This window comes from Lygodium microphyllum, chromosome 26 (genome assembly GCF_053477565.2).
Source record: "Lygodium microphyllum isolate KBCC chromosome 26, Lygodium_microphyllum_v1.1.10, whole genome shotgun sequence".
In the NCBI taxonomy this organism is placed as follows: domain Eukaryota; kingdom Viridiplantae; phylum Streptophyta; class Polypodiopsida; order Schizaeales; family Lygodiaceae; genus Lygodium; species Lygodium microphyllum.
Window position 1 is genome coordinate 102,375,884 of NC_141160.1, and position 9,886 is coordinate 102,385,769.

A 9,886-nucleotide genomic window follows, 5' to 3' on the forward strand; every position below is an offset into this window, starting at 1 on the left:
CAATTGTGCTTGATGTGCATCCCAGGAATATGTGAGGCTTGTCCCATGTCCTTCATCACAAAGCTCTTCTAGTGCTGAGTTTTCAAGCCATCCAACTCATCCTCAGCTCTCACGGTAATAAGTATATCATCCACATAGAGTATTGAAATCATAAGGCTTCCATTAAGAGCCTTCTTCATGTATAAACACCAAGTATGAGCCAGCTTGTTGTGCCCTCCTTTGAGAGTAGCATAATTAGACTTGGAAACTTTCAAAAAGACCCAATCTCCAACATCAAATTCTATGTGCCTCCTCCTATTATCAGCATAGGATTTCATGACATCTTGTGCCTTCCTTATATTCTCTTCACATTGCTTCATAAGCATCTCCATTCTCTCTAGCTCATCCTTTGCTTGTGGATTAACCTCTTCATGAAACATAACTGAAGGAATTTGAACATTGTATCCATAGAGTGCCTCAAATGGAGCCATCCTAATACTCATATGATATGTATTGTTGTAAAAAAATTCAGCAAGTTGCAACCAATTATCCCAAGAGGATTGAGTGTCATGACAAAAATGTCTCAAGTAGATTTCCACCCAACGGTTAACCCTCTCAATTTGGCCATCAGTTTGAGGGTGGTAAGTGGTACTTGGAGTGAGAGTAGTGCCCATATAAGTAAACAAAATCTTCCAAGAATTTCCTCTAAATCTAGTATCTCTATTCGACACAATTCTCAAAGGCATTCCATGTAATTTGAATACGCCTTCCTTGAATTGATCGGCTACTTGCTTGGTTGAAAAATGCATCTTTGTATGAAGAAAATGGGCTGATTTGGTAAGTTTGTCCACAACAACAAAGATACTATTCCAACCATGCCTTGTGGTAGGGAGGCCTATAATGAAATCCATAGAGATATCGGTCCACTTTCCTTGTGGAATCGGTAAGGGCTAAAGGAGGCCGACTAGTGATAAAGAAGAATCTTTATTTTGCTGGCGTTCCAAACAATGAGAGACATACTCCTCCACATCCCACCATAATCCCTTCCAATAGAAACTTTAATGTACTTTGTCAAAGGTCTTGAAGAGGCCAAGATGACCAGCCAAGGGCGAAAAATGCATTTCTTGAAGGACTTTCAGCTTGAAATTACTGAATGGGAGTAGGTGGAAATACCTTCAGCAATGACATGTTGCCTTACAAAATTTTTAACTTACCATTGGGCTTAAATTTTCTCATAACATTTGAGACAACAATCAAACAAGGCAATGTGAGGGTTAGGGAAATAGATGAGAAATTTGGAAGCTAAAGTATGGTTATGGCAATGAAATTAGAGTTGTTTGGTAATAATTACCATCTATGAAAGCTCTAAGGAAAATTCATGCAATACGTTCAAGAATATGGATAAACTTCTTATCAATTTAACCTCTCTTTCATCAATTGGGTAAGCTCAACAATGGGATATTCAAGAGAGATTAAAAGATGTTTGAAAATACCTCTTGTACTTGGGTTGGAGAATATTGTTGATGAAGAATCCATTTGACATAATGGCTTCAACTTAGCCTCCAATTTACCAAGTTTCTTTACTTAAAGCTTTCTCCATGTTGGATTTTCTACCCTCCTTTAGCATGCTCTTCTCCTTCAAGCTCCATAGGTACTCTATTGAACCAATATTTGTTGATTGTAGCCAAAATCCCCAATGTAAAGAGGGTCAATGCTGTCCATATATGTCTAGGTTGAAGATTTCTCTTATCACAGATCCTTCAGAAATAGATTGATCAGAGGGTTTGCTAACTTGACATTCTTGTTCCACTCTTTTATGAAGGTGAACTTGTTCACAATTTACATGCCTTTTATGGCAAGCGGTTTGCCCCAGGAGGTAGGTGAATGGTGATACTCTTAGTGAGGAGTCCAAAAGTTTTATATTCAAGATCATGGGGATTGTGACAAGTAGGGATTTCCTATGAAGCAAGAAGTCTTAATGATAGGTCGTGCAGGTTTATTGATACATAGAGGAAGACATTTGGTGAGTAGAGACGCTCTGTATGCTGCACTATTATGCCTTCCACTATGTAAAGAAGGTTAATCAACCATCACAACTTCATTAATGTCTGATTCTCTAGATCTCTCTGTTGCATCCGATAGTGAAATCTTTGTGCATGCTATTGGAAAAGGTTAATCGACCAGCATAACTTCATCAACGTCTGAATCTCTTGCATGTGTTGTACTGTTTTCTCAAAACCGAATGTTCATCTATTGAAGCTAATGGGGATGATCCAACTTCAAAATGATCCTTTGCTACATTTGTGTGCTTGTTGATAACAATGTGGATCATTCTAATGCGTATCATTCGCCATGGTTGATGCTGCAGAAGGTTAGAAATCTTGTTGATGCTGCAAGCGGAAACCAGAAACGCTTATTGAAAGCTTGTTGAAACCAAAAATTCCTATCGAAAGCTTGTTGATGCTCCAAGCGAAAACCAGAAACGCCTATCGTGTCGTCGAATTCCCTCTCTATTGTCTCATAGATCAAAAGCTCATAGACTTTGTCTACACCGTCTATTCATCCCCAATCTCTTCTTCCCTCATCAATTCGTTAATCAATCCATTGTGCAAGATGTAGATCTTCGTGAAGACCCTCACCAACAAGACCCTCACTCATAGCACTAGCTTGCATCCAAGCTTATTAAAGTCTGTGTTCTTATTTGTAATACAGATAGATCATTTGCCATGCTTGGGCTTAAGGATTGCAAGCTTTCCTTCCCCTTGATAGAAAAGGACACACACACACACACACACGTTAGATATGCTCAATGCCTCACCCTCATAAGGTGTCACCAATGATCCATGGTGCTCAAAGTTGTAAGGCCCCATTATGAGGAGAAGCCATATGTGAGCCCAGATATTGGTTGAGTATTGACTTGTATGTCATATGAGATCAGATGGCAAAATTTAATAATTGGGTTAGAGAGAGAGAGAGAGAGAGAGAGAGGACGGCCAAGACTACCTTCTACCTATCCTTAATCAACACGTGAGGCTGCTTCCTTGTGAGGAGAAACTCCCTTGTCTCATTGTTCTTTGAAAAGGCTTTTGTGTTGAAATTGTCCTGGTCACAATTGAGAAGCTAGAGTTAGCAAATAGCAGCATGAATAGGAATGAGAACAAGTAACATAGGACTTGCTTTGGTGGATTACTTCTCACAAGAAGAAAGGTGCTTGAATGCAGACTTGTTGCTAGTACACCCTCTAAATCATTCCAATCTTGATGGTAGGGTTGTCACAGTTGAAACTAAACCACCATAAATGGTGCTTGTTGGCAAGCTTAGTTGATAAAGAAGATTGCTATGGAATGCCTTTGCAGGGTAGAAGCCATAGAATCAAGGTAGGAGTAGGGTTTATCCAAGGAATCCATGAAAGAAAGCTTGAAGAAAGAGAAGAAATCCTGTCTTTCAATCAAGGGTTACATTTGGTTGAAATTTTCTATCAATACTTATCATATGAATATTGGCATGTTGCCATTCAAAGCAGTTTGCCATGTTTATGGCAATAATTCAAGGATATAAATCTTTAAACTTTGACCCCTTCCATTTAGAGGTTGCACATGTAGAAATTCTAAATAAATAATTAATGGTTGTAGTTTTTAATGAGAGATGGGCTCACTCTCATGCAAATGGTAGTCATTTTTGGAGCTATAGTTTGAAGACATGTACTTGGGAAGTGCACCTAAGACAATGCAAATGTGCCACACGCCATTAATAGAAGGATATTTATTTGATAGATTTTTGAGAAATTTACAATATCACATCTACAAATCCATTTATAAAAGGGGACTTTTGACACATAATTGAGAAATTTACATTAAAAATAATGTTCATATCCACTATCTTGCTTTGTCACATTACTCTTCGTCCTCAAAGTAATTCACCCTACAATCAAACTTTAAGATTTGGCCATAAATTTGGGTGTTCCTAAATGGAATGTATAACATACATGAAAAATTTGTTGCGAACTAATCTTATTAAACTTGAGGTAGGTGTACCATGCGAACCTCATTAACTATATTTAATAATAAGTTTGGAAAACTTTACTTGGTTTACACTTCTTTACCTTTCTTTTTATTATGAGTATTATAAGATTGAGTTAGGCTATAGTGATCTTTAGCTTGCTTGGTATTTGGGATTGGATTATTAAATACATAAGCCTTTGCATTGACAATGCTCTCGTTAAGATATTGTTTCATTCACATGCTTGTATAATGCATTATTAGAATTCAACATTAAATCTTCTTCAACATTTTAAAAAGAAAATTTTATTAAAAGAAAAATTTATTAAAAGGATACTACTTTTTGAGTATTAGAGTGTTGATTATTAACAAATGAGGGCTTCTTATCAAAATGTCTTAGATGAAAGGTACAACGGGATTGCATTGCTATGTTTTCTCAATGTAAAACTTAATTGCATTTGAAAGTTAAAAAGAGGTCCATGTAATATGAATAAGAAAATGGTATTCGAACACAATGATAATTGTCTAATCATTTCATGTCATGGTTTTCCTTTTCACATTCTCTTTGAAAGCCTCCATCAATTCCAAATTTTTTTTTGAATATTTATGTTCTAGTCACAAAACATGGTATCTTGATATCTCATTTGTGCGTTTTGACATTGCTTTCAAAATAATGTGCATTTTCATAAGATAGTTTGATTGCATAACCATGTGGTTTTTGTATATGCTTTATCTTTGATATGACCTTAGATAATCACTTATTTTAACATAAATCATATATTGTAGATGAATAGAGGACATATTTTTAATTATTGTGACGTAGAGGTTAACAGAAGATCCCTTTATATGAATTCTTCTACAAAGGGGTTAGTTGAATTCTAAGAGATAGAAGTGTAAATATAGAGAGTAAATTTTATATATCACGGGTTCTATAAATTACCTTAAAAATGTACACATGGGCTTTTGGTTACAAGTTTGAGTGCACGTGATATAGCAACTTTTCAAAATCATGACAACCCAAAGTGAATGGAATTGTAAGCATTTCTTTGCAAATGTTTAATATGTAGTGTGAAAATGGAGTTTATGATGAATATCCCAACAATCCAATCAAATGTAGATGTTGAAAAAAGATATTCACGGCTGTTGAGTTTAGAAAAAGTAGTAGCTACCTCTCAATCTATGCATAATATTTAAATAGAGCACACATCATATTCAAATGTTGGGTGTCTTGCCCCTAAAGAAAGGTACATCCAAAAGGCATTGAATACCATGGGCGCACACTTTAGTGTATTTCTACACATACTTGACAATTACCAAAGGTTTTAGTATTGACCTAGAGATGGTAATCTCTTTATAATTAAGTATTCTTTCTTTTTAAAAGACTTTCAATGACTTGTTAGTTGTTCTCATTTCAAGCACTCTACTCATACACATGAAAGTAAGCACACACATACTCAAATTAGTCAAGTATACCAAGCTAATACAAGGTGTTCAGGTTGTGAAAAAAGCATCAATGTGCCTCAAATTGATGACTTCTAGGTCAATCTATGTGATAAATTTGGACATCCACACACTTAGACACATTCAACTAAAACATGAATTTATTTTTACTTGTTCCTCTTTTGGAGGGAGAGACGTGAAGGAACCCTATCTTGTTATATGGTAGATGTGAAGGATACATATAAAATGTATGCTATATATAGGAAATAGGTAATTTGAAAGGAAAATCTAAAAGATCATTAATATGTTCAAGCTAACACATTAATATACAAAGACCATATGAAAGGGTATACCTAGAAGGCATATGATATATTGACGTTGGCAAGTTAATATACATTACTAGTGAATTGACACAATACTTGTAGGCTTTAGAAATGAAAATTTAGCATAAAATCCAAAGATCAAAGAGGACCAATGAGTTGAGAGGATCATTCGAATACATTTCAAAAGCATCAACTTTCAAGATCAAATGGTGACTTGTGGAAAGTTCAAATAGCGGGATAAGCCTATGGAATTTGAAAGTGAGAAGAAGATGAAGGAATTTGCAAGTGAATAAGAACTAGAGTTTAGTTAGTATTGAAAGGGGAATGATATTATATACCTACTCATAGTAGCTTGTACACCTTAGGTTCGATTTTTATAAAAGAGAGTTACTAGCTCACTATTAGAATGTGTGGTGCATGCTAAAGGGGAATGGTAAAACCACACTCTTTCTGGAATACAACAATCAAGATGGATACATTTTTCCTTTGCCATAGCTATGCAAAGGTGCTTAATGCCAAAACCTCTTGAATTTCTCTATTAACAATAAGGACAAGAAGCCCTCTATCATACGTTTGAAAACTCAAAATATGAATATTTCTTGCATGTTCTACACAAGAAAATCCCAAGCATGAAACTTAGAGAAAGAAGAGGACCATGAAATCAACCTTCGATACCCAAAGTAGATATATCCTACATGTGTAAACAACATTTACAGGAAAACAAAAACATTAAGGGATCCAAGTACTCTTAGTAGATGCTTCTACTTAGCACTAGCATGATGTATCAACCCAAACTTTGGTGCCCTTTAATTCATGTTTCTTTAGATTACACTAGGATTCTAAAATTAGGGGTAATATTTATTGAAATTTCAATTGTTTATTGCGACAATACTATTTTATCAATGTCTTTGACCTTAGTATTACCATAATTGAACTTGACAAGATAACTTCAGATCCACCTAGGTCTAGTGTAGCCTTCAACCTATTAAACACTAAAATTGACAGCATCGATTTGTTTCCAATTTCATAGAGGGGTAGACTCATTGGTATCTACATATATCCAACTGTATTCCCTTACTCGTGGGTCTTTGCATGCGTAGATGATTAAAAATATCTACATTAAAGTGGTGTGTTTTAAATCACTTTCTTCCAAGATGATCCCCAAGGTGTTTATATATATGAGGTCATGCAACTATCTTTGGAGATCTAGTAAGAATAAGTGTTGGTATCTTGAAGACAAACATGCAAAATTTATTTCAAGGGAACTTCTTTTTAGTCCACCTAGCCTTGCTAGGATCCTTAGGGCATCCATAAAAATTTGTGTCATTCATGGTTTTTAGCTGTGGTTATTAGAGTTAAGTTTTTAAATTTAGTATCCAAAGAAAGTCCTTTTAATTTGCTTATTATTCCATAATTAAGTAGTAGGTTTTCAAGTGTTTTTTCCTCATTATACCAAGATAAACGAGCAAATCATAAGGGCACCTAGCACATGCATTAATCTATCATATTTTTCAGGCCTAAAGGCTTCATGGAAACTAGCAAGAAGGCAACATCTTAGAGGTAGTTGGTGTGGGAGCGTCGAGGTGAAGGCAACATCTTGGAGGTAGACTAGAGGGTTGATGCTTACCTAATAAAGAAGATCCTAGAGGAATCTCCAACATTGAAGAGGTATGTACTATGAGGTAGGTCATGGAGGACAACGAAGAGGAAGTGATAGCTGAACCCACACCTAAGAATGATATGACTAGGAGATAAACTAATACAACTCATTCAGCAATATGTGATTAAATAATTGCGTGCTAGTACCGAGAGAGGCAGCTTTATTGGAACGTGTTTCATGAGAGGTTGGGAACGTGCAAGGGAAAGGAGAAGCCTTGAGTCTTTGCTAATTGGCTAGGATTAAGATAAGCTGCGTGGATTAAGGGTGAGGGCTAACACGTAACGCGAATGTGGGCGATGGAGCCGCTTATTGATAAATAATAAACAGCACGACTCTCGTGATTTGTCGTCGTGATTGTTGTGAGTTTCAATGGCGGGATTTTAATATTTTTGTACATGTTCTTTGCCAGGATCATCAGAGACGTGCCATGCAGGGAATTCGATCCCGTGTGTGTGTGTCTCTCTCTCTCTCTCTCTCTCTCTCTCTCTGTGTCCGCTGTCGGAATAGGTTATTTTCTTTCGAGAGAGTCAGAGACGGGTCATGCACGGAACTAGATCCGGCTCTCTCTCTCTCTCTCTCTCTCTCTCTCTCTCTCTCTCATTATAATGGATGCCCCAGACGACAGACGGATCTTTCCGTCGACACTGCAGCGACACAAGTGCCGCTACGACGACGACGACGACAGTGCGAGTGTCATCACCGTCATTATCCATGCCGCATCGACCCACGAGCGGCTCCGATATATGCTGCAACCTTGTCTCTGCTGCCCAAGGACACGGCTGAGGGAAGGTCCGAGGGTTTTTGAAAGAATTACATGTGGTTATTTATGTCGCCAGTTACGTTAACATCAGTTGCATAACGTGTCGGTAAGGTATTCCATGGACTGCGATCCAACTTGGCTATCGCAATGACAATGACTCGCTCGTCTGCGAGTCGTCTCAAAACGAACAATGCGTCTTAGGCCAGCACACAATATTATTTGAATTGAATAATTTAAATTATTTGCACCCAAAAGCGGAATCGTGAGGGTTTGAATGTATACGATGCGGGCTCTCTTCCTCTCCTCTCCACTCACTCTCACAACTAAAAAACATACACACCCCCCCCCCCCCCCCCCCCCCCCCCCCCCACCCATGTTTCGGAAAAGATGGGTTCGCTTCAACCTAGAACTTATTGACCTTGACAAAAATCCTTCTCAATTCTTTGGAAGAAGGAAATAAATCCTCTTGAAATTTCTCAAAATATAGTTATATTTGTTAAATATATGTATAAGATACTGTCTCAATGGGGGATACTTCCTTCTCAAATGATAATGAAAAGGATTTACTTCCTCTTCCTCAAAAATTATTTCCTGAACCCTGCCACCACCCCCACCCACCTAGCCACTCACGAGTTCACCACGGTTCAAGTCTTTCTATGGAATGTGCATAAATTATATTATAGAAGAGAATACCATCAAATCCATGTGAAAAAGGGGGATGAGAACAAGATTGTATTTAGAACTAAAAGAAGATTGTATCAATTCTTGGTTATGCCTTTTGGATTGTCAAATGCTGCAGCCACTTTTCAAGAACTTATGAATAAGACTTTACAGCCATTCTTATTCAAAACATTCCTTGTTTACTTTGATGATATTCTCATCTATAGCAAATCGAAGGAAGAGCATTGAAGGCTTGTACAAGAGGTTTTTGACACATTAAGAAAGCATAAACCCTTTTGCAAAGAAATCAAAGTGTTCTTTTATGGAGGACGAGATAAAATATTTGGGCCATATAGTTGGTGAGAGTGGGATTAGAGTGGACCTAGAGAAGATGCACTGTGTTAAGAATTGGCCTACCCTTACTAATTTCACATTCTTCAGAGGTTTCCTTGGATTATATTTTCTTAATCTGTGCTTTATTAAAAATTATGTGCAATATGTTGCAGCTCCATTGATTGATTGGCTAAAAAAGGAGGCTTTTTTTGGGATTCCATAATGGACCAAAGATTCAATGAGCTGAAATCACTCCTAATTTTATTACTAATTTTTGTATTTCTAGATTTTTCTAAGGAATTTACTATATGTGCAGATACTAGGAGAAGAGGTATCTAGATTGTATTATATCAAGATTATGGATTTTTTGTCTATGTGAGCAAAAAATTGGATGATAAGGAACATCAACTCCACGTCTATGAGCAAGAAATACTCACCATTCTTCATGCAATCAAAAAGTGGCATCACTATATCTATGGTAGCCATATCAAGGTCAATAGCAATCATCGTGTGCTGAAATATTTCTTTTTGTAGCCTACTTTATCTCCTAAGCAATGAAGGTGGTGTCTATCTTCAAGGCTATTATTTTTCCATCTCTTACATGGTAGATAAAGATAATGTTAAGACAGATGCTTTTTAAAAAGTGTGGGCATGTTCACTTTCTTTGATCTCTACCATCTATATAAAGGTTGAATCCATGATATACAAGAAGTGTATTTGCAAGATAAAAATG